The sequence below is a fragment of the Pantherophis guttatus genome, chromosome 1, assembly GCF_059756535.1.
Source record: "Pantherophis guttatus breed Tessera chromosome 1, ASM5975653v1, whole genome shotgun sequence".
In the NCBI taxonomy this organism is placed as follows: domain Eukaryota; kingdom Metazoa; phylum Chordata; class Lepidosauria; order Squamata; family Colubridae; genus Pantherophis; species Pantherophis guttatus.
This window is the reverse complement of record NC_142063.1, coordinates 194,612,112-194,635,901: the sequence shown is the minus strand read 5'-3', so window position 1 is coordinate 194,635,901 and position 23,790 is coordinate 194,612,112.

Sequence of the window (23,790 nt, the reverse complement as noted above, 5' to 3'; positions counted from 1 at the left end):
CTAATCCACTGAAGCAAAACCTCTTTGAGATACTATATAAAAATTGGCTATTTTTGTAGAAGCATTTTGTGGTATCTTTTGCCCAGTGCATATGCTGAAAAGTGCATGTGCAGTGAAAGTTATGTCTGTGACACAAACTCTAGAAAGCATGAATTAGATCCGCATGGAGCTTCAAAGAAGTGCTTTCAGGTGACACAGCTTCAGTTGAAGCTCACTTTTAAAGCAGATCTCCCACCTGAAACAATCATCCCTTGATCTGGATCCAGAAAGAGATTTCTAAGTACATGCTGATCCTTTTCACCAGATTGAAGTGGCAAGCCAAATAGTGTTAATTCCTTTGACGCTTCAGTGAAATGATTTGATTTTCCAAATAGAGTTACTGTCTCATGTTGGTGAGCTGTTAGAGAGCCAGTTTTAAGCAATTCCTTGAGGGATATCAGTGCTGAAGGGTCCTTGATATTGTCTGAGCTTGGTTGTTTTCTTGCAGATGTTTCATTACCCAAACTAAGTAACATTCTGATGATGTTACCTAGATTAGGTAATGAAACATCTGCCAAAAAACAACAACAACAACAACAACAACAAAAAACCCCAAGCTCAGAGATCATCAAGACCCCTTATTGCACCCTGGAGCTATAAAATTAGAAGGACGTTTTTGCCATTGGTTTACATATTTACAATGGAAAGAAGGGTTTAATTTGGATTTACATATGACTTTGTAAAAAATGAATTGGAAAATTTTGTGCTTGAGGTGGAAAAAAATGAAACTTTGATTTTTGGGTTTTGCGGATTAGATAGGTTTGTTGTTATAGAAATGGCTAGTGTATGTTATTATGTAAAATCAACATTGAAGTTATATGTTATTACCTTATTCTACTGCACCAAAAAGAGTCAGAAGTAAATGTTTTTCTTTTTTTCCCCTCCTTTACATAAGAATGGAATGGAATGGAATGGAATGGAATGGAATGGAATAGAATAGAATAGAATAGAATAGAATAGAATAGAATAGAATAGAATAGAATAGAATAGAATAGAATAGAATAGAATAGAATAGAATAACAGAGCTGGAAGAGACCTTGGAGGTCTTCTAGTCCAACCCCCTTCTCAGGCAGGAAACCCTGTACCATTTCAGACAAACGGTTGTCCAATCCAAATCTACACTTTTTCCTTTTCCTCATCTATTTTCCTATTATTACCATTTTTCTTTGCATTTCTGTATTTTTTATTTTGATAAACTAATAAAAAATTAAAATAAAAAAGTCCTCTATCCATACCAGTATTACCATGATTTCATAGTCATAGTCGTACCATGAATAGACTATTAAAACCATACACAAGCAAAAACAGCCCTGTATCAAGAAAGTCTAAGAAATTGGATCCATTGAAATAAATCAGACTTAATTCACAGTAAAAGTCAATGGGCTTACAGTATGTTAGAGCATACAGATAGTCAAATAGCTATTTGGTTTACAAAACTTAAACTAGTTGCAATGTTAAATGAATTAATGTTGGGAGCATTAATTACTACTGCTAGTACATGCGATCTTAAACACTTAGTCTGATTGTAGAGGTGGAAGTAAAAGAACCCTGAAAATCTGACTTCATTTTTGACCTACAAGAAAAACCAATCATAGACATGAAATTGCATGCAGATGCTTATCACTTTAAAAGCTTTATTCATAATTAAGGTTTTTTTTAGAATGACTGAATGTAAGGAAATAAAAAGGGTGCAGTGGATGAGGTGAAACAATACTTTCAGGAGTTGAAGCAGAGGTTTGATTCTCTAGAGCTGAAAATCTTTTGGGATGGATTCACAGGGGAAAACTAAAAAACCTGCAAATTCTGATAACCAACATAGTACAGAAGTAGAAATGGTACTTAAAATAAATAAAGATGTTCAAATCAAGAATAGTATCCACTTTGTAGAAGCATGTTATGATTGCTAACCGTTTCTTAAAATTTCAAGAAAGATCAGTGTCATAATATTTTATATGGAAAAAATCTTACATGATTTTTCTTTTTTGCTTTGCAGTCAGAATACAGAATGGAACCTGAAATTGTTTATCACTTGGGTTTACATTTCCATTCAGTATAGAAATCCAGAACAGATAGATTTTTTTTTAAAAAAAAAAGATCTACCACATAGGAACACATTCTCCATTTCCTTAACAAATGGAACCTTTGAAATAGAATGTAAAGATTTTTTCAGATCTGTCTCCTGAAATGCCTGCTATTCTCCAAAGTTTGTTGAGCAGCAAAACAGTCTGGAACTAAACAATGGAAAATTATTCATTTTTGTTTTCATGGGAACGAAAAGCTAAAATGAAAGAAAAGATTTTTGTTTTTATATGGAAATTTAGAAAAGTTTATTGATCTCCATATTCACCTGATATAAGAAACTGGCAGTGTTTTTAATAACTTTTCCCCATAACTTATAGAGGGAAATAACTTTGGCTTAGATATCAGGTCCTATATTGTACACACCCAAAAATCTCTGTAAAACTCTTATTAGTTTTTGTTCATTTGTGTTCATTTATTTATTTTACAAACAATGTCAGACAACTAAAAGTAAAGGTTCCCCTCGCCCATATGTGCTAGTCGTTCCTGACTCTAGGGGGCAGTTCTCATCTCTGTTTCAAAGCCAAAGAGCCAGCGCTGTCCGAAAACATCTCTGTGGTCATGTGGCCGGCATGACTAAATGCCAAAGGCACACGGAACACTGTTACCTTCCCAAAAGTGGTCCCTATTTTTCTGCTTGCATATATTATAGCTATTGAGTAAAACATAAAATCTATTCAAGTTTGATAAAATTGTAGTTCCTTTCTCTGTTAGCTCATTATTTTAACTTTATCTGTGATTGTGATTTTTTTCTAATGCAACAATTAAAGAGAACATGTTAATTCACATCTCAAATGTTACATTACCTAGAGTTTTCCAAGGTTGCACAATTATTATTTTGGCTGCTAAAATTAAATAGATAATAAGTTGTTTATTTTTTAATTTGAGGTTTTTCCCTGTAAATAAATGACACAAGCCTAACTCTGGGTAGCACTCAATTCTTTGTTTGGCAGTGTTACTTATCTGCTCAAAACTTTTACAGCAAAAGAAAATAAGTTTATCACACAACTGCCACAAATGAAAAACTGACCCCTTAGTTTGGACAATTTCTCTACCATTTGGAAGAATAATGTTATATATATATGTGCCAAACAGAAATCAAGTGCCTGCGATGAGTAATCTTACACTGCAGTTCTTGCACTGAAGTGGAATGTCTATGGAGATTCTCAATCATCCAGGCCATGGTTGTCCCAAAGGTGCTTTTCAAGAAGCAACTGGACTTCACTGAAGTGGAGATGAATCTGCCCAGTTTCCATAATCTCTGCCAATTTATTTCCTGTGTGAGATTATCACGATTTGTATCCCAAGGTTTCTTTAAATCATTTGGCGGACTGCCTATTTTTTTTTAATTGCAGTAATAACCTATATTTTTTTTAATTGTTTCTTTTCATTGTTCTAAATAGTGAAGTGTTAAATACTCGAAATTGGTATAAAGCCATGTGGTTGAAATTCCGATGTTTCTATTGCCCCAGAGAAATTTGAGTTGATACCAAAAGAGCCATGGAATCTATCATCTATTTATTGATCTTTATTGAGAGCTACCTTATTACTGTAAAGTATTTTAGTCTATAACTATTGTATTTTCTCAAATATTTCATTTAACTAAACCACGATAAGTATCTTGGTCTACATGTATTATTAAAGGTCCTAAAGGAGAAGCATCCTTTATCAAAGCCATGGATTTTAGACTACCAAATTTGAAGCATTGTTTTAGTGAAAACATTTTCAATCTGTTTCATTACTGAAAAATATTTTGGGTGAAGAAATATTGATGTATCATATTATTTGGCACTAATAAATTTTCAGTTTGGCTCCATTGTTTAAAAATATCACCTATAATAAATGGAATCATGTGCCCTAGCTGTGCTGCTTAATAATATATTGCCCTGCCTCCTTGGTTCCGAGGTCTATATAAAATACTTTTATTTATGCAAAATGTTTTGCATGAAAGCAAAAGCTTTCTTTCTTTCTTTCTTTCTTTCTTTCTTTCTTTCTTTCTTTCTTTCTTTCTTTCTTTCTTTCTTTCTTTCTTTCTTTCTCTCTCCTTCCTTCCTTCCTTCCTTCCTTCCTTCCTTCCTTTCTATGTCTTAAAGCCTATACTGGAATTTCCACAGGTAGGCATTGAAATAAAAAGTTGAATCATGAAAAGATTTTCATTTTTACCATTGTAATTCACCCTAACATATTAAAATGTTTCAAAGCCCAGTTTTTCATATCCTTATTTAATTTCTTCCATGTTAGTAAATGTTTATTAGTAAATAATTAGTAAAAGTTTACTAAAATTCTTAGTAATAGCAATGCCTAAATATGTAAAGATTTATATACTATTGGAATTCCTAAAACTGTATAAATTTTGTTTTGGGGAAAAAATCAGATGTGATTTGTGAAAATTAAATGTAGTCCTAACACCTGTGCAAATTCCTCTAAATCCTTCTTAATATAGTTAGCTGAATGGGGAGCATTTGAGAGGGTCAGAACCATATCAACTTTGATTTAAAAGATATATCTTGTCACCCAATTTTATCCCAGAAATCTGGACTGTAGGATCCAATTGCTATTTCTAGTGCTTATATAGCTAGGCTGAATAATACAGTGATAAGAAAGAACATTGCTTGGTACTTACTCTTAAAATCATGATAAAATCTGAGTCATAATTATTAAGCCTTACCTGGACTTTAGTTGGTCCCCTTATATGTTCAATCATCTTACAAACTCAGGCCTCAAATTTAAATAATATTTTTTTTTTTGAAAAGTGGTAGTTCCAGAGTATCAAAGCCTCTAAATATATCTAAAGAACACATGACTAGTAAGAATTTATTAACTTTAGTCATTTGTATAATATTTAACAATTTCCAGATAGGAACATATATATTTTAATTTGGAGTAATATATATATTTTAATTTGGATCTTTATGCATAATTTTACTTTAAACTACTTTTAATCAATTATCTAAAAATTAAGCTAATATAGTTAAACTATAATCTTTACTTTATAGTCCATATTGAGAATTAAGATGGGCCCTTTAAAATGAAAGTTCCTAAGAACTTTTACCCACTTTAAGGATCAAAATTATCTTGGACTTTTTTCAAAACTTTGGTAAGGGGTCTCTTTGGTGCAAAGTCTTGCATATAAATAGAAATTTGTATTTTCCACTTTGAATAGAATTAAAGACTTCAGAGATTTCTAATCAAAATTTCTGAAATAGAGGACTTCCTGTTTGCTGTTTGTCGCTGCCAGATGTTCCTTTGGGATCGTCAGCTTCCATCGCCTGTAAGAGCCGCCTTCACAACGGAATGGTGGCTCGAAAAAACTCCGTTTCCATGAGGAAACGGAGATAGAGCCGGCAGGGGTGGGTAGAACTCTCTGCGGAGTCCCAAAAGTTTTTCCTTTACTTTTGGGACGGAGCGGATGAGATGCCCCGTATCCCCAGCCGCTGCTCCGGGCTTTGGGAGACCTCTGCTGATGCAGAGCCAGGCGTCAAAAGCAAGCCTGCAAATTTAACAGACTACTCAAAGAAAATGTGAGCTGGACCTGTAATACTGAACTGCAAATATTTTACTGATTTTTTAAAAGAAATTATTTAAGAGAGAGGAGGAAAAGAAAGAGGAAAAAAAAGAAAGCCTTTTAAAAAATGGCGTCGGCTGGAGGAGAGGCAGAAAGGAAAAGTCCTTCCGTTTTTTATTACTACAATGTAGCGGAATAAATACCACTGGCTACATTTGTAGACAAAACTTCGCTCTGTGTTTTTTTTTCTTTTTCTCTCCCTTGGAGACCAGATATTGTTGTTGATTGGAAAGAAGTCTTTCTTGCTTTTTTTTTTAACAAAGTCTGCCTGGGCAGAAACATGGCACCGAGACTCATAAAGTCAGATAAACAAGAAGGGGGGGGGATTCCCCCACCAACAACTTAAAGGAACAAGTCTTAATTCTTCAGTCTGAGAAACCTGATTTTAATATAATAGAATTTTTTATAGAAGAGATTGAAAGAAGGGAGGAGATTGTGAATCAGCAATTTGAAAAATTTAAGCAGGAAATTAAAGAATTGGTGAAATCTATGGCTAATGGTTTTACAGAATTTATGATGCAGTTGGACACAAATACTAATGTACTAGAGTCTAAAATGGAAGGAATTCAAGATAAATTGGACAATAGAATCCAAAAAATTGAAAATGACTTGATAAATATTCAGGATAATAGCTTAGAAGAAAAATCTAAAATGAATGCTGATCAAAAGTATGGTAATGCAGAAAATCTGCAACAGAAGATTGAAAAAGAGATTTTAATGGCACAATATAATTTCACAGAATATGCGATAAGATTAAGAGGTTTGCAGGAAAATAATAGAGATGATTTAAGGAAAATATCTTCTGAATTTCTAGCTGGGATTCTAAAGGTTCAACCTGATGAAGTGTTCTGTAGGATTGACAGAGTTTATCGAATTAACTCCTGGATTGCCAAGCATAGGCAATTGCCTAGAGATGTGGTGATTTATTTTACAGACAGAGAAATTAGGAATAACATCGTGCAAAATTCCTTCAATTCTAAGTTGCAATTGCATGGAAGAAAGATTTGGATTTACAAGGAACTCCCACCTAAGATATTGATGGAAAGGAAGAAATTTGGTTTTCTGGTGAATGAGTTAAAAAAGAGAAATATCTTATACAGGTGGGACGCCCCAGTTGGTATTATATTTAGATATCAAGGAGAAAGATATCAGCTAAACACTGTTGAAAGAGTGGAAGAATTTTATCAAAATAGGTTGAAAATGAACTTAACATCTTCAGGTATAATACAGGATAAGCAGAAGGAGCCGGAAATAAAGGTAAAATATCGAAATATAGAGACTGTACCAGAAGAATTGCCTTTGGATTTATTGGATACCCCAGCTGGACTATCTACAAATCTGAGAGAAGTGGCATCTAACCTTAAGGTGATGACTTATCAAGGCAAGGATAAGCATAGAAACCAATTAGGTGAAATACAAGGGATAAAAAAGAAATATGAGATACAAAAACAAAACCAACAAGACCAATCTACAAAGCAGAACAAAATCCGACCGGATGATACACAATTTGTAGAAAAGAAACCAGGATGGAAAACAAACCCACAAAAAGAAAAGAAAAAAAGAAAGAAATAGGTGGCATAAAAATAGAAATTTCTAAATCAGGCAACAGTGAAGCCAGTGACTTTAAAATATGAATTATTATGTGTAAACACAGTAGAGGCGACGTATTGGTTAATATCATCCTGAAGATTGTGGCAGATCTCTGCATGGCCGTAATTTGGGGACGTGAAATGAGCCTTAAACTGATGGATTTGAATTATCCACTTTGGAATTTTTTTTGTGTGTTGATAAATATATTATATTATCTCGAATTACAAGGCAAGAGAATTATGCTGGGGCATGCAGAAGATCGGGTTGTTACCCACTACGATGACGGGAATTAATAATCCTGATGAAACCCATAATTATTACTATATGGAATATAATTATAATGTCACTCGGGTGGTTGTTTTTACTTTTATATATATAAGAAGATATTTACTACTGATGGGGGCAGATATGATTGAAGATTTTGAATAAATTGTTGCACCAGCAAGTTATGTTACCCGATTATGGATGTTGGTTCTACCAATCCAGTGGAAAGATCTTAAAGAAGATACTATATGGATTATAAATTTAAAGTTATTGTCTTTTTTTTTTTTTTTATTTAGATATAATGGAAAATATAGACATAGATTTTTAAGTAGGGTGGGCAGTGAATCAATGATATTAAGAAATGTTGTGTATGGTAATTTTGCTTGATAGTGGGTGAATAAGCTAGTCAGTAGATTGATTAGTCTAAGAAAAGGGATTTTTAAGTGATATATTTAGGGGAGTGGAGGAAATGGATACAGTGGAATAAATGTTAAACTAGATTTGATGGGGAAGGCTGCTTTGAAATGTCATAGTAATATACATAGAAGATTAAATGTTAAAGTAGGACTTATTGTATAGTTTTAAAGTGGAGAAGTTATAATGTCATAGTATAATGTCTTTTTTTTTCTTTTTCCTTTTTTTCCCTTTCTTTTCTCTTTTCTCTTTTCTGAAATGTATGGATAAAGGGGGATGTTATAATATTAATAATATTTTTAGTAAGTAAAGGTCAATATCTAGAGGAGGGAGTAAGTAATCTGTTATGAATTAGTTTTTTTTTGTTATGAAGAAGTCACGGGGGGGATGGGTGGGGTGGGGAGGGGGGGTTAGGGAGGGGGAGGGAGAGGGGGGGAAAAAGGGGGAAAAATCTGTATTTGAAAACTTTTTCAATAAAAAAAAAATTCTGAAATAGAGAAAGGAGATATCATAAAATGTATCTTCTGGAGCTAATGCTCGGAATGTTAATCTATTTAAATATTGATTATTATTTTTTATTGTTGATATATTTGAGGAAAAAAACATTTGAATTTGTTACTTTTATTTTATTTTGGTTTTAGTCACTCTTTGGCTATTGCTGTTTTTAAATGCATTAATAAATTTTCCTTCAATTTTTTTTTCATTTGCCAAACAAAAACACTATGAATATATATTTAAAAAATTTTTTTTTTTGTTATTTTGTGAATTTTGTTCTCTGTTATTTCTTTGGGGTTTGCTATTTAATGCTTTATTTTTTATTCTTTTGATTACTAAAAGTTTTTGATGTTTCTTTTTGGTTCTTCCAAAATTTATCTCTATTAAATGAAAACTATTTCCTATTTTCTTTGACTTTGTTGTGAGATACTGCTCACCTAAAGAAAAACAGGAGAGACAGTTTGGTGTAGTGGTTAAGGCATCAGGCTAGAAACTGGAAGACCATGAGTTCTAGTCCTGCCCTAGGCACAAAACCAGTTAGGTGACCTTAGTCAATCAAACCCTCTCAGTCCTAGGAAGGAGAAAAGGGCAAGTCAATTCTGAAAAGGTGTACACACACACAAACACACACACAGGATAAACCACAAATGTTTCCTAAATTGGGTAATCATTATTTATTTATTTTTGTCCAGAAATATATATATTTCCTCATGAGAAAGCTATTTTATCTAGAATATTTGTTGTTCAAATATATAGAAGTGGAAATTCAAAGATTACTAGTGAGGAATTAGGCAGGGACATTCTTTGCATTTTATACTGGAGGTATTTTATTTTATTTTATTTGCTTTTGGCCTTTTTTGTTTTTTAGGAAATTCAAAAACATTCTAGGCATAAAGTATCTGGAGCTGAATACAAATTATTTACCCTTGCCAGGTGACCACTATTTGAGCGGACAGTCCGCTTTTTTCACATTATGTTCACTATTTTTTTTTCACAAAATAGTGGACATTTTTTTTATTCAAAAGCTTTATGATGAAATGGTACGTAATCTAAAGCTGTACAGTCTAAGAGAATAAGGATAGGAGAATCGCATTTTGTCTTTTTTTTCATAAATTAGAATGAGACAAAGATTGAATATCCATTGAATTCGATTCTCTGAAAAAATTAATGATGAGATTAAAATAAAAATATATTATAAAATTATGTACAGTTCACATTTTTAAAATGTATTGTAGCTTGTGTCGACTGACCTAAAATGGCATTGAATGATGAGAGTGACAGCGGCGAGATTTCGAATTCTTTAAAATGAAAGAGAGGAGTGTGCAAATACACCAAAGACTGGGAAGCTACTTTTGCATGGATTACCAACAACAAAACCGACAGAACAAATACGACGGCCTACTGTAAATTGTGTCAGAAATCGTTCACAATTGAATATAATGGTATAAAAGCTGTCACACAGCATGCAAGCACAAAAAATCATTTAGATAAGGAGAAAATAGCTTCCAGCAACAAGCGAATCAATTTGTTTTTCATTGTTAAAGACTCCTCTTTCAGTGAGAAAGTGACTGTAGCTGAAATGGCTGAAACTTACCATGGGATCAAACACCATATTTCTTTCCTGGCTCAAGATTGCGGTATTAAGTTAATGAAGCAAATTTTTGATGATTCAGAAATTGTAAAAAAGATGTCTTGTGGAAGAACCAAATCATCAGCTATTGTCAATGAGGTTTTGTATCCTTTTTCTATTGAGTTGGTTCTCAATGTTCTTAAAACTGGAATTCCATTTTCTCTCTCCACTGATGCATCAAACAAGGGAAATCGCAAAATGTATCCTATTGTTGCACAATATTTTACTTGTGAAGAAGGACGGTGTGTGAAAATTTTAGACTTTTATGAGGATTCTTTCGAAGATTCTACATCAATAAAAAATCAGCTGTGTCGAGTTCTTAGTGATAACGAATTGGAAATAAATAATGTTTCAGCTTACTCAGCAGATAATGCATCAGTCAATTATGGAGTGAACAAATCTGTTTACCAGAAATTATTACTGGAAAATGACAATATTGTAGCTGCTCATTGCAATAATCACATTTTACATAACAGCGCAAAAAATGCATTAAAGCAGTTATCTTTTGATATCGAAAATGTAGTGCTGAAGGTTTTTGCCGAATTTTTGAATTCTGCGAAGAAACGAGAAGAGTTGAAATCATTTTTTGAGTTTTGCGAGTCAGAATTCCATGAAGTTTTGCGCCATGTTCCAACACGTTGGTTAAGTCTGTTTAAAGCGGTCGAAAGACTTCTTTTAAACTGGATACCTCTAAAATCATATTTTAATTCTCTTGGAGAAATAAAATTATTTCGGATCAGGAAAATGAACTTGTAAAGGACGACGAACCAACAATTTCAGAATTGTATTTATATTTCATGCACTTCTTCATGTCAATAATGGAAGAGACCCTACTGAAGCTGGAAAGCAAGAAAATTCTTGCATGTGATCTTCACATTATCATGTGTAAGCTGTGTGATTCTTTGCAAAAAAAATACAATGAGCAGTTTTTTGGAATGAAAGCTTTATTTGCCTTATGTAAAAAACATTTGCCTGAGAATGCCATGCAAAAGTTCAAGAAAGAAGCCATCAACGTGTATCAAAGAGCCATTGAGTACCTAGAAAAGTGGTATAATTTCACCGATTCAGTATATGAGACACTAAGTTGTTTCAATCTAATTGATCGCAATAATCCTCCAACTTTAGAAGAAATGACGAACATCTGGTTATTATCACCATGGCGAGAAGAACTTCCACCCAACAGTCTCTTCGATGAAATTTCTGCCTTAGAAGAAGTTTATGTTCATCTGCAGGGTGATTCATCCCTTGATAAGTGGACGTACTTTTTCAAGAAAGAGCCAGCTCCGAGTTTACTGAAACTGTTCCAGTATTGTACATCAATTCCGATATCAAATGCAAACATTGAACGAATTTTCAGCGTCATAGGAAATTTGTGGACTGACGAATGTAACCGACTGTTTGTACCATCAGTTCGAAGTGAACTTTGTATATTTTTTAATATTTCTCAACGTTGTACTGAAATTAAAGAATTATTCCTTAAACACAAAGAATTGATCAAAGCTGCGCAGTCAAATAAAAAATACACACGACAGCAAAGTAAAATGTAATTTAATATTTTACATATTATTATAATATATTTGATGTTTTGAATTTTAAGTAAAGTTTTGAAGTGATTATTTTAATACGTGTTAAAATGTTTGTAAGAAAATATATAATTTAATTGTAAATTTTTTTTAATTTTTTTACTACTTAACACCCCCCCCCGCTTGTCCGCTATTTTTTGGAAGCAGACCTGGCAACCCTAAAATTATTATATGTTGTTGAGATATTATGGGTTTTTTATGTGTATGAATGTTTACATTAAAATGTATTGATACATTTTAATATAACAGTTTGGTAAATTTTCAAGTTACTCAGCCAAAGTGTTATGCAATTCCTATAAACTGTAATGTAACTATGGAAATCTGTAAAAATTATTGTCTTGCTTGGTGTTTGAATTATTTCATTTAACTTAAATCAGAAAAAGAATGCTTTTAATAGAGGTAAGCATTGCTTATTCCAGATTAATATTGGCATAAATACTGTAGATGGTAATTACAGTATATTTATATAAAATTTTACTTCACAATTTATGTAAATTTCCAGAAGCATACCCACATTAATACCTTTAAGATATTTCAACTAGAATGTTACATTTATTGATAATGTTTTTAAAGAAAGGACAAATCCCAAGATTTTCTTTATCCAGGTGATGATAACCATATGATAATAGAGGTGTTGACTTTAAGTTTTATTGCTGAGATATATTTTAACTGCTTTTTTTCTATGGAATCCAAAGTGATTAAGCCCCAAAGCCACACTATGAGCACAATTAGAAATGTATTACCATGGTCTTTTTTTTTTTTTTTTTTTGATTTATATGCCGCCCTTCTCTGAAGACTCAGGGCGGCTTACAATGCGTTAAGCAATAGCCTTCATACGTTTGTATATTTATACAAAGTCAGCTTATTGCCCCCACAAACTGGGTCCTCATTTAACCTACCTTAGAAAGGATGGAGTCAACCTTGAGCCTGGTGAGATTCGAACTTACAGTAATTGCAGACAGCTGGTGTTAATCACAATGCTTTTTAGTCTGCTGGGCTACCAGGGCCGAAATAAGACATCCCCTGATAATAAGACATCCCCTGATAATAAGCCCAATCGGGCTTTTGAGCACATGGCAATAAGGCCAAGCACTTATTTCAGGGTTCAAAAAAATATAAGACAGGGTCTTATTTTTTGGGAAACACGGTATATGATTCTCTGGCCTAGTAGGGATCAGATGCTTTTTTAATCAAAATTTTGTTGCCTTTCCAACATTAACACCCGCAAAGCATATTTAGAAGTTATGGGAAATTAAGTATTATTTTGATCCTTATTTCCAAGATAAAGTCATACTTGCAATAATCCTAGTCTGAAAATTTCATTTTTTTTAACCTTTGTATTCATTGACTACACTAAAGTTATTGCTAATACAGATCAGCTCGTTGCCAATCATTACTCAAGTTAATTCAGGAGGAATCTGGATTATCTAAAATTGAAACATGGCACTATATCCAACTTTTGATTTCACTATATGGTTCAGACATATTGGCAGCATTTAAGATTGCTGGATTACTCACAGCATTGAAATGTGTCATGGATGACTCCAAATCTACATTGTACATGGACACACACACACATTTATGTATGTAAACATTTATGACCTTTAAGGAACATCATTAAGGTGAGCATTAATAATTTATCAGAACTGTTGAGTAAAGATTTGGTATATTTATTTTATTTATTTTGTCGCATTTCTATGCCGCCCAACTCTGGATGGATTCTGGGATTCTGGACGGCTTACAGCAGAGAATAAAACAATGCAACAATCCCATACAAAAGTTAAAAGAAAACATTAAAACATTAGAACATTAAAACATTAAAACACATACACTCCAATTTGTGGCCGGGTCTCGCAAGATCACTATAACGAGCTCAACGGCCCCTGGACTGCCAGAAGAGCCAGGTCTTCACTGCTTTCTGGAAGGCCAATAGGGTGGGGGCAGTCCGGACTTCAGGAGGTAATTGGTTCCAGAGAGCCAGGGCAGCCACAGAGAAGGATATATCCAATCATATGGATATATATCAATAGGGAGAAATCTTTAAAATATTAATATATTTTTAATGCTCTGAACATGTGATTAATTCAAGTAAATATTTTTTCATGTTGATTGGGTATTTTTAAAAAATATTTCAAAAAGTTTAGCTGCCAACTTTGTAATATTGGAATTACAAAATAATAGAAAGGAAACGTATGCATATGATTTAGATTTGTCCCAATATTGCAATTCTGAACGATATTCCAACAGTTTGGATGGAATGTCTCATTATATAAAGAACCATGGATTTCTCAAATATAAGTATAATAGAAAAGTTGTGCAGTCAAAGTTTAGGACTGTGTTTTAAAATTGAGTAATAATGTGTGTGTGTATGTGAGTATGTGTATGCTTTTGTTTTTTCATCTTTCCTTTTTTCTGTTTATTTTTCTTTTTTCCTATATATGAATGCAAATAAAAATGTAAAGAGCCCTTCCTATAACTGATGAAAAGCTGTTCTCTTGAGAGCTCCAAAGAATGTAAAAATATGGGCTCTGTAATGTCAGTTAATTTTCGAATGTTGAACTATAACATTGCCAAAGAAATGTGAACACAAAGGGGCCTGCCTCAGCCAATCAAAACAAAAGTGTCAACTGAAGCTAAATGCTGATTCATCACTTCCATTTTGGAGATTAGGGTGCTACAGATGAAGGAGAACAGATCTGTCAGATCTTGTCCTGGTGATCCTTGAACCTGGATTTGAATCCATGTCCATGCTAAGCCTGTTTTGGAGACTCTGTTAATACAAACCTTATACACTCAATGCAGTTTCATTCATGGCAACCAACACTTCTTAAACCTATCGATGTAGCAGAAAAAGAAAATGAAGCTAAGTCACAGCAGGCTTACATAATAAAGTTTAGAGACGCTAAAATAGGCTCTGGTTTTACACTGGCCTTGCCTGCTTTGTGCGATGCCTGGAATTCATCAATATGGAGTAAATATACATGTTTGATTACACACATAGCCATTAAAGCCATCTGGCATTAGTGTAGCTCTTCAAGGGAATTCAAAAAGTTTTCCCAGTAACTTGCAGAATGTGAGAAGAAAGTAAATATTTGCAAAATTGTGCCAAAGTATGACAACATATCCACAGAGACATCTGCAGCATGTACCCCCAGTAGAATTAAACCAATGAAATTTAGAAAAGAGAAATCGAGCAAAACCGTTGAAACGTGGGGACGTGTGCTTACCATTTGTATACTAGCAGCATTCCTCCATTCCTGCTCTAAGGAGCAGCCTCGATCATTCTAATTACTCCAGAACAACTAAATCCTTTATGATGCCTATTGCTGATTTATTTTCTGCTTATTTAATGACTTCTATTTAATTATTACCACAACGTATTAAATACTATATATTCATCTTTTCCTTTTGATGGAATCTGAGTTACTATGCTAAGACCACTAATTTTTTGGGGGGGTCAGATTTTTGTGAACTTTTAATAATTGTACATGTTTAGTATTTGTGTAAATGTCTAGAATGTAATGGAGCACAACAGAAAACTGCTTGAACTTCTTGATACTGCAAGTTATTTCTTGTCTGATAATATATCTTAAGAGATTTGCAAATTGGCTTTGTAAGAGAGAGGAAAAATATGCCCCACCCTCTTCCCCCCCCTTTCTTCCTTCTGGGCACCTCTTTGCCTTTAAGTAGCAAAATAGTCAAACTATATCATCATCATCATCATCATCATCATCATCATCATCATCATCATCATGTATTATTTTCTGTGTACTTTTTCCCTCTCCTTTGTTCTGACTGATCTTCTATTATTTTCTTACTGAGAACTTGTCAGTTATGTCTTAGCCATGAGGTAAGGTAATTAAAAATAATTCCCCAGGTTTATTGCATTTCAAAGTCAATATAGCAGTCCCTGAAAGATAGTGGATTATCATTAGAGTTGACAGTTGTCAAATTTTGCTCTTTAGAACTGTACTGTTTTTAAACTTGGGTTTGTCTTCCTCTACTGATAATATTTTTTGTTGCTGCTATTCTTAACAATGGTTACATTTATACCTGGTGTTCAAAAGTTTTATGCATTTGACAAGGTGATTTGCGAAAAGACAGCCTGGCCTTTAGGACATCAGGGAAGGTGGGGAAATGACACAGGATTCCCCAAAGGCTTAAATATTTCCTCTTAAAAATTGCCCAAGGTGTTTTCTGAAAGCAGTGGCTTTACCAGGTCCTAAAGTATTTGGGACAATCTTTATAAAATCAAACAGTAATAATTGGGGTTTATTTCTTGCATTTATATAACCTGATCTCACTATTCCCCTTTATAATAAATAATATTTAGAATTATCCTACTATTTTGATATGATACAATTGTTTCATTCACTGGTAATCTAATTACCCTCTCCTGTGAAGCTGAATAGATTAAAATGGGCCAATTATCTCTAAACTGAAGCTGCCTTTCAAGTTTGTGAAGATAACACTTGGGTAGGAGGGAGGCTCCCATGTGCTACAAATAGGAGACTTTTCTCCTGATTGCACCTTGAAAGGGCCAGTCTAGTTTTATTAAGAGGCAATGCCCATGTCACAGAACTAGGATGCTATAAATGAGAAAGAGAGGAGGATTTCCTGGATTTTCTGTCCATATAGCAAGGTGCAAATATCCTATTCTTGATTTAAAACTCTTGATGGGGATGAATTAAAAAAGAAAGGAAGTTTGCTATAATAGCAAAAATATTGGAACCTATTCATATAAATCATTCATTTTCTTCAGAATTTTCTTGAAATAAAACTAGGAGTAGGAAGACTTCTATTTCTTTTATTTGTAATCTAACACATACCCAATATGGGCAGAGTTATTTGAATTCTGAAATGAAATGAATGCAGGTTAACTCCTAGGATTAATGTAAGTGTATATATGTATGTCTATTTGTGTGTGTATATGTGAGTGCGCATGTATGTATATGTATGTATGTAGGGGAATGGTTGATATAAATCTACAAGCAGCTTGCATGCTATGACATTTCTACTATGTAACCTGATTTTTTTTGCTAGAAAGTCGCTTCACAAAATTGTGCTTCTAAGTGCTACTAAATCAGCTTCAGTTATGTGTTTGGCCTGTTAGCCAGAAAGTCTGGATTACAAGTGAACTTAATAGCTCTGAAATTTGTTCTCCCCACAGATTTGGGATACATCTGTTAGAGAAGGCACCAGGGATCTTCTTTGACTGAATGCTAGTGATGACTCCAGCAGGCAATTCTGCTTCTTCATGGCAATAACTCTCTTTCTTCAATCAGTCTCCAGAGAAAAGAAAATGTCAGCACACTGGAGTCTCAGAAAGTGAGTTTTCAATCTTCCAGAAAGACAATTGCATCCACAGAATTACCCTCCTGAGGAGGCCTGCAAGAGTGCAGTGTGATAGACCAGCTGCGCTACTTTGCATAAACTCCAACAACTTTCTCAATTATCAGTCTCAAAAATATATTGTACACAAACATTAATTTTGTCCCCATTTTTATCAGTGCAAATAAACATACACTAACAACTTATTTTAACTGGCCTTTCCCAGCAAGTCCTCTTCCCGTTACGTATTAGGTACATCAAGATCAAAACAACAGAATCCCATGTAGCAGATTCTGTGGCTCTTTTGTTTCTTATGCTTCATCTGTAGAATCTACATAATTCTTACATTCCTCTGTCATAATTCATCACTGTCATTGTAACCTACTGGGAGGTGCTAGCCACAGAATTAGGAAGCATTAATTCTACTAATGTGGCTTGGACAATCTTCATAACAGAGAATTATTTTCAGATTCTGAAGGATTGGCCCTTCCTATTGCTCTCCACTAGCCAGGATGGCTATAATGTTTTCCTATGTGGGTGGGACGTTTGCTAACCAACAGTGACTATATATGGAGATACGTGGCTCAAACTCTCAACTTGATCCCACAGGCAGTTTACAGCCTAGTTTCCTTCTCACTTCTGAAAGCCGTCTATGGATCAGTTTCAGAATCATCTATTGATGGAACTGGTGAATGGCATGGGTCCATTATTGTTGTTATTATTTAGTTTTGATATAACTGCCCACTCCAGCGGACACTATCTAGCACTAGCACTAGTATTTAGACTTGTATACTGCTTCACGGTGCTTTACAGTCCTCTCTACAGAGTCAGCATATTGCCCCCAACAATCTGGGTCCTCCTTTTATCGACCGTGGAAGGATGGAAGGCCAAGTCAACCTTGAGCCAGTGAAATTCGAACTTCTAAACTGTGGCAGCCAGCAATCAGCAAAAGTAGCACAGAATCTGAACTGGAGGTTCTCCCAAACCCCTGTGAAACCCCAGCAGCCCACCTCTGATTTCCCCCCTTGCCACAAAAAGGACCTGACATGAGAACAAGAAGCCTTGGCAGGAACTAGATGCTGTTTGTAAGTACATCTCTTTTGAATGACTAAAGATAGTCATTCAAAAGACTCAGGAGGAGGAAGTGAGGATAATGTGCTAAAATGCTGCTTATGGCAGTGGTTGGAGGTGAAACCAGAGGCCACAAAGAATCTAGATATTTGTTTGTTTGTTTGTTTGTTTGTTTGTTTGTTTGTTTGGCTAATTATTCTGGCTACAGGCTGGCTACTTTGAAATGGAATGCTCCTTTTAAAAGCATAGTATCTGACTGCTTCCAAAAGGGCAAGATTTTTATTGTTTCAAAAATGGTGGTGGTTAAACATTCTTTTCCGTTTGTTGGGGTGTCCCAATTCATAAAGGTCCCTTTGTGATATAGGTATATTTGTGCCTTGACAAAAAACAGAAAGCACATTCAGAGAAATGAAAGAAATTGCTTAATCGGAAACATGAACTGAAATTGAAACACCAAGTTAACTTAGAGGACCAGCAACTGTCGTTTTTTTCTCATGTGTAGAATTAATCAGAAGAACGGAGAATTCTTATTGGCAAAGAGATTTGGGGAAGGAAAGGGAATTTAGCAAAATGTCCGTCAGTTGTGCCATCATCATAAAATGTGGAGTTTTGGCAACGTCCTCTTCCTTTAGCTTCTTAACTCTTAGGGAAGTCCAGTTCTAATGCAGTATGTTTGGCTCTGAAAGTCAAGCACTGGTATCCCTTCAGCATTTTTATGTCTCTTGTGGTTGTCTCTTTCATGGCTAGCCACCTTTTTTTCATGGCTAGCTGGTATTATTATTGGCACGCTTTGCATTCTGGTGTTGTTTCAGACGTTCTTCAAATGTGAAGCACACAAGGCTTTTTATTTCTCTTCGACCTACTAAGATTATTTGAACTCCTTATATGTAAAGCCTCACGTTATGCAAGAAATTAATCATATCGAGGTAAAGTAGCTACTGGGCTTTTGCCAAACACCATAAACATTGGTCAGAATGCAAGCCAGGCATTTACCTATGGATTAATAAAAGCTCTGGATTCAGTTGAGAAAATACAACTTTTCAGTAGAAATTATACAGCTTGCCAGATGTATAGTGTAACATTATCCAAGGCACTGTGTTACCTAATATTTCTGATTATCATTTATTTTAGAAACAAGTATTAATCTAGAGGAGTGAATCTTTCATCACCCATGTTTTGTTCTTTCTATAAGCTTACAAAAACATATCTTATTGCTAATATTAGATTGTTTGCTGGCTAATAGTTCAAGTTGATCAGTGATAGCCTCTATGGTTCTTCCACAAAGTGATTTAAATGAAAGATCTCCAAAATCTAAGGGGAAGGGAAGTTGTGGTCTTATGGATATTGTTGGACCAAAACTCCAAACATTTCACCCTGGGTGGGCTGATAGAAGTTGGAATCCAACAGTAGCTGAAAGGCTAGAGGTTCCCTACCTATGATCTTACAGGTATGATCTACACTTTAGCTCAGGGACCAAAGGAGTTTTTAGTTATGAACCACAAAAGATGAGAAAAGTGAGTGATTTAAGGGATTATGGGAAGAGAGATTTGGCACTAAAGGTATAGATTTTGGATTAAATTATACATTGCTTTCTGTGGGGAAATGGTGCTGCTGCTGCCTGTTTTTAGAACATTTGTTTTCTTCCAATATGTTCTGCTTTGAAAACACAAATATTGCATTGAGTGCTCTTCCAAAATAAACTAAAGTGTGCAGCACTGCCTCTGGAAGATTTTACTATTTGCAAGTGAGGATAGTCCAGGGAAATCTTGTGAGACTTGCGTGGGTATAGCTGATGTGGACATGATCTAATAAAATGCACTATAATTTATATCTTTAGTAATATAGTCTCCCCTTTTGTGTATAAATATGAAATAAGGATGTTTAAAATATTTGCACTTGAAAAGGGATGCTTACTTTGTCAGATTTCCAAGGTTTCCACAGAGGAAACCTTGGAATTTTTTGTTCAGCAGAGCTGCTCTGCTTCTCTTGACAATTGTGGCTTCTATCTTGGTGCAAAACAGTTGCAGACACCACTGTTTGTGAGGGTGGTCTAGCAATCTCACTTGAAGTAATAGGACATATATTTTCAAGTTATTTTAAGCCACAAAGACAGTATGAACTGTCTCTAGAAGATATAGCGTATATGAAGAGCCACAGATTCAAGGATGTCTGTTTGTTAACAGAACATAACATAACAGAATAACAGAGTCGGAAGGACCTTGGAGGTCTTCTAGTCCAACCCCCTGATCAAGCAGGAGACCATATACCATTCCAGACAAATGGCTGTCTGGTCTTTTCTTAAAAGGCTCCAGTGATGAAGCACCCACAACTTCTGAAGGCAAGCTGTTCCACTGGTTAATTGTTCTCACTGTTAAGAAATTTCTCCCTAGTTCTGCTTTATAATAACTAAAGAGAGAAAGACTAGAACAACAATAATAACAAAACTTCTCTCTTTGAACTAATCAAAGAGAGAACTTTGCTTTTTGTTCTGTTCTTTTTCTTTTTAATTATACTGCATTTTCAGTTTGCCTGATTTTGATGAAATTCAATAAAAAAATTCATTTTGTTGGGTCTGTTCATTTTGTAAGAGTGTTAAATATGTGCAGATTCCTCTCGCTGAAATCGGTGTGACTGGAAAGCATTTAATGGGGAATGGGTCACTTCTTAAAATATATAAAAAGAAGAGGATAGTGGTTCTTCAGAATTAATCATTAGGAATATTTTCTTCAACAAAGAGAAAAGCCTAAGAAGTTGCAGTATACTGAACCAGACCATTTTTAACAGAACTGGCAGAAACTCAGATTCCATGACAAAAAAATTCCCAGCCCAACTGATAAAACTCTAGAGTTTGAAGCTAGGATTGTCAGGACACAAGCCAGTTGCTGTATATGGACTGGCAGCCCTATTGTCAAATTGTAACAAGTGGCAAACCTTCAGAGGCCACCAGATGGCAGCAAACAGAAAGAAAAAACAGATGCTGCCATCTGTTGGTCATCTGGACTTTTGGGACAAAATGTGGAAACTCTAAATGAAATACTGCCTGCTGTCCAGAATGAAATGCCCCCTGATATCCATATGTCTCCCACCTGCATAGCATTTGGGAAAGCCCTGAAGATCTGGGTCTTCTCCCAGACCTCGGTCTAAGATAATTGGGGCCCTTGTTGGCTATGTTTGGAGGTGTGGCTGCTGTTAGCCAGACTTGTCAATACTTCTCCATAGTAAGTATTGTCACCCATAAGAGGCTGCCAAAGTGTACGCTTGATGCTTGCACACATTTAATGCTTCTTAAAACATGAAATAAATCATTTTTATTCTCTGCCCCAAATTTCTTGCATATTGCCAATATTTATTTTAATAGATCTAAAACAGCTAGTAAAATTTAATTGTTGGTGAAAAAGAACCTTCTCTAAAACATTCAAAATCAAGGGTGTTTTCAAGGCAGCCAGTGCATTTAGTCCAAAAAAGGTAATAATGCCATAACTAAATGTATGATTCTTCTGCTGTTGTTGAACAATTATATTCTACCTGCAACTTTTCAAAGTTTTAAAAGTATTTTTTATGATTAGTTGATTCCAAATAATAATCCCATTTTCAATTTGTACTTTCAAAAACCCTAATCTTCCCTTCTCACAACAAACATCATCTCATAAATCCTCCTTTCCTGAAACAAAGATTATCCCAAAGTTTCAATTTCTTATGAGAACATGGATCAAATTTAATTTCTTCCTGATATATGTGATCATTTTCAGTGCTGGATATATAATAGAGCTCATATTATTATTTTTAAAAGCAAGCGCATGCCATCTTTTTGGGGGATCCAAATGGTGCAACTGTTCAATGGGCCTATAATGGTACATAGTTAATGTATACAGTATAGATATGCTCCATAATAAAAGGGAAAATCTGGAAAAATAAATCCCCATTTTTTTTCTTAGAAGTTACAGCTAGCCATGTTTGACCATTCCAGAAAATTTAAGTATTAATAAAACAACTTGTTTAAAACATGTAAGTGGAATTAACATAGACATTTTTCTTAAAATACATACCAATCTTGAGTTAATATACATTTTCACATTTATTTTTCCCTATAGGTTTATAGGTATTTTCAACGTCTATTAAATGTCACCATTAATCTGCATTCTACATTTTGAAATAGAAGTATAGAAATATAGAAAACTAATGGCAGAAAAGGACTCAGTGGTCCATCAAGTCTGCTCTTCGAGTTTTTGCCATTTATTTGTTTGTTTGTTTGTTAATTATAACTTTTCAGTTTTATTTTGATTTATTTATTAATTTAATTAATTTAATTTAATTTATTTATTTATTTATTTATTAATTTTAATACCAAGAAGAGTATTTTCCTGGCAACAATTTCCCTCCAAAATTTCACAGAATCTGAATAAAAGTTAATTCCCATTTTTTTTCTCATATTACCATAGAAACCTTGTTGGTGATTGCTAAAATCTACCATTTTTCTAATTTATTATAAACTGAAAATGTTTACCATAAGGAAAACTTAGCATATCATCCACATATCATCTAGGTTTTGATAATAATTAAAAACGCCTAAAATATCATTTACATGCAGAAACAACTTGTTTTCAGTTTCTCCTATCTGTATACCTTAAAAAAACATTGGATTGTTTAATTGTACAAGCCAAAGATAACATGAAATGAAATACAAGAGGAGATAAAGCATGTCCTAGATGAGTTTCCTGATACATCACTCAGAGGAATAATAATTGCATTAATAGTTACTGAAGTGAAAGAACTGGAATAATATAAATTAATAAAAAAGATAAAGTTTAATGGAAATCCATTTTATAATTTGTTCCAAAATCTTAACTTGTATATCACATCAAAGGCATATTCTGCATCTGATGAAGCCACTATAGGCATTTCATAATGCTTAAGACTGTATTGCAAAAATTTCTACCAGTCATTTGATATTATCAGAACTTGGCGTCCTTTCAATAAAACCAGATTGTGCAGGATAAATTATTAATGATAATACTGCTGAAATTTTTGTGCCAGAGTTGCACTCAGTATTTTTGCATTTACATTTAACAGAGATATTGGGTGTTAACTTGCACAGTTTATTGGATTCTTTCCTGTTTTTTTTTTAAAACAAAAACAAAAAACCCGGTATGAAGCTCTTAGAAGAATGAAATGGTCCCTTAAAAAAAAACTTTATGTCAGACTGTTTGAGAGACAGTTGAGCTTTTTATACTGTTCTATAAGAAATACTTCTGGCCTTAGGGCTTTTCCCAATTTCAAAAAACCAGTGGTGTCCAATATCTCCTGTGATGTTAAAAGTATATCTAAATCCATTGAATAAATATGAGAAATCTTAAGATGTATTCCACTTCCCAACACTTTCCCACAAACTTCTGTTACTAAGACAGGACTGTTTTCCTTTTAACCTAATTCTATCCCTACGTGTTTCTTAATTTATCTGCCATTTCTGTCATTTGTATTCCCAAGCAAGGAAATTAGGAGCGATGCTTATTCGGTTTATATGTTGTCTAGCCACACAGCATGAATTTCAGAAAATTCCAGTGAACATGACCAAGAATCAACCACTGTTGATTGGAAGCAAGCAGAGTAATTGAAGAATGGCAAGTTTCATACATTTCAGATGGCACAGAAGCAGCAAGTCAAGACAGGATATAAGCACAGTGTGAATAGGTCCTAAATCAGCTTGACTCTGGCCCATTTGCAAAGAAAAT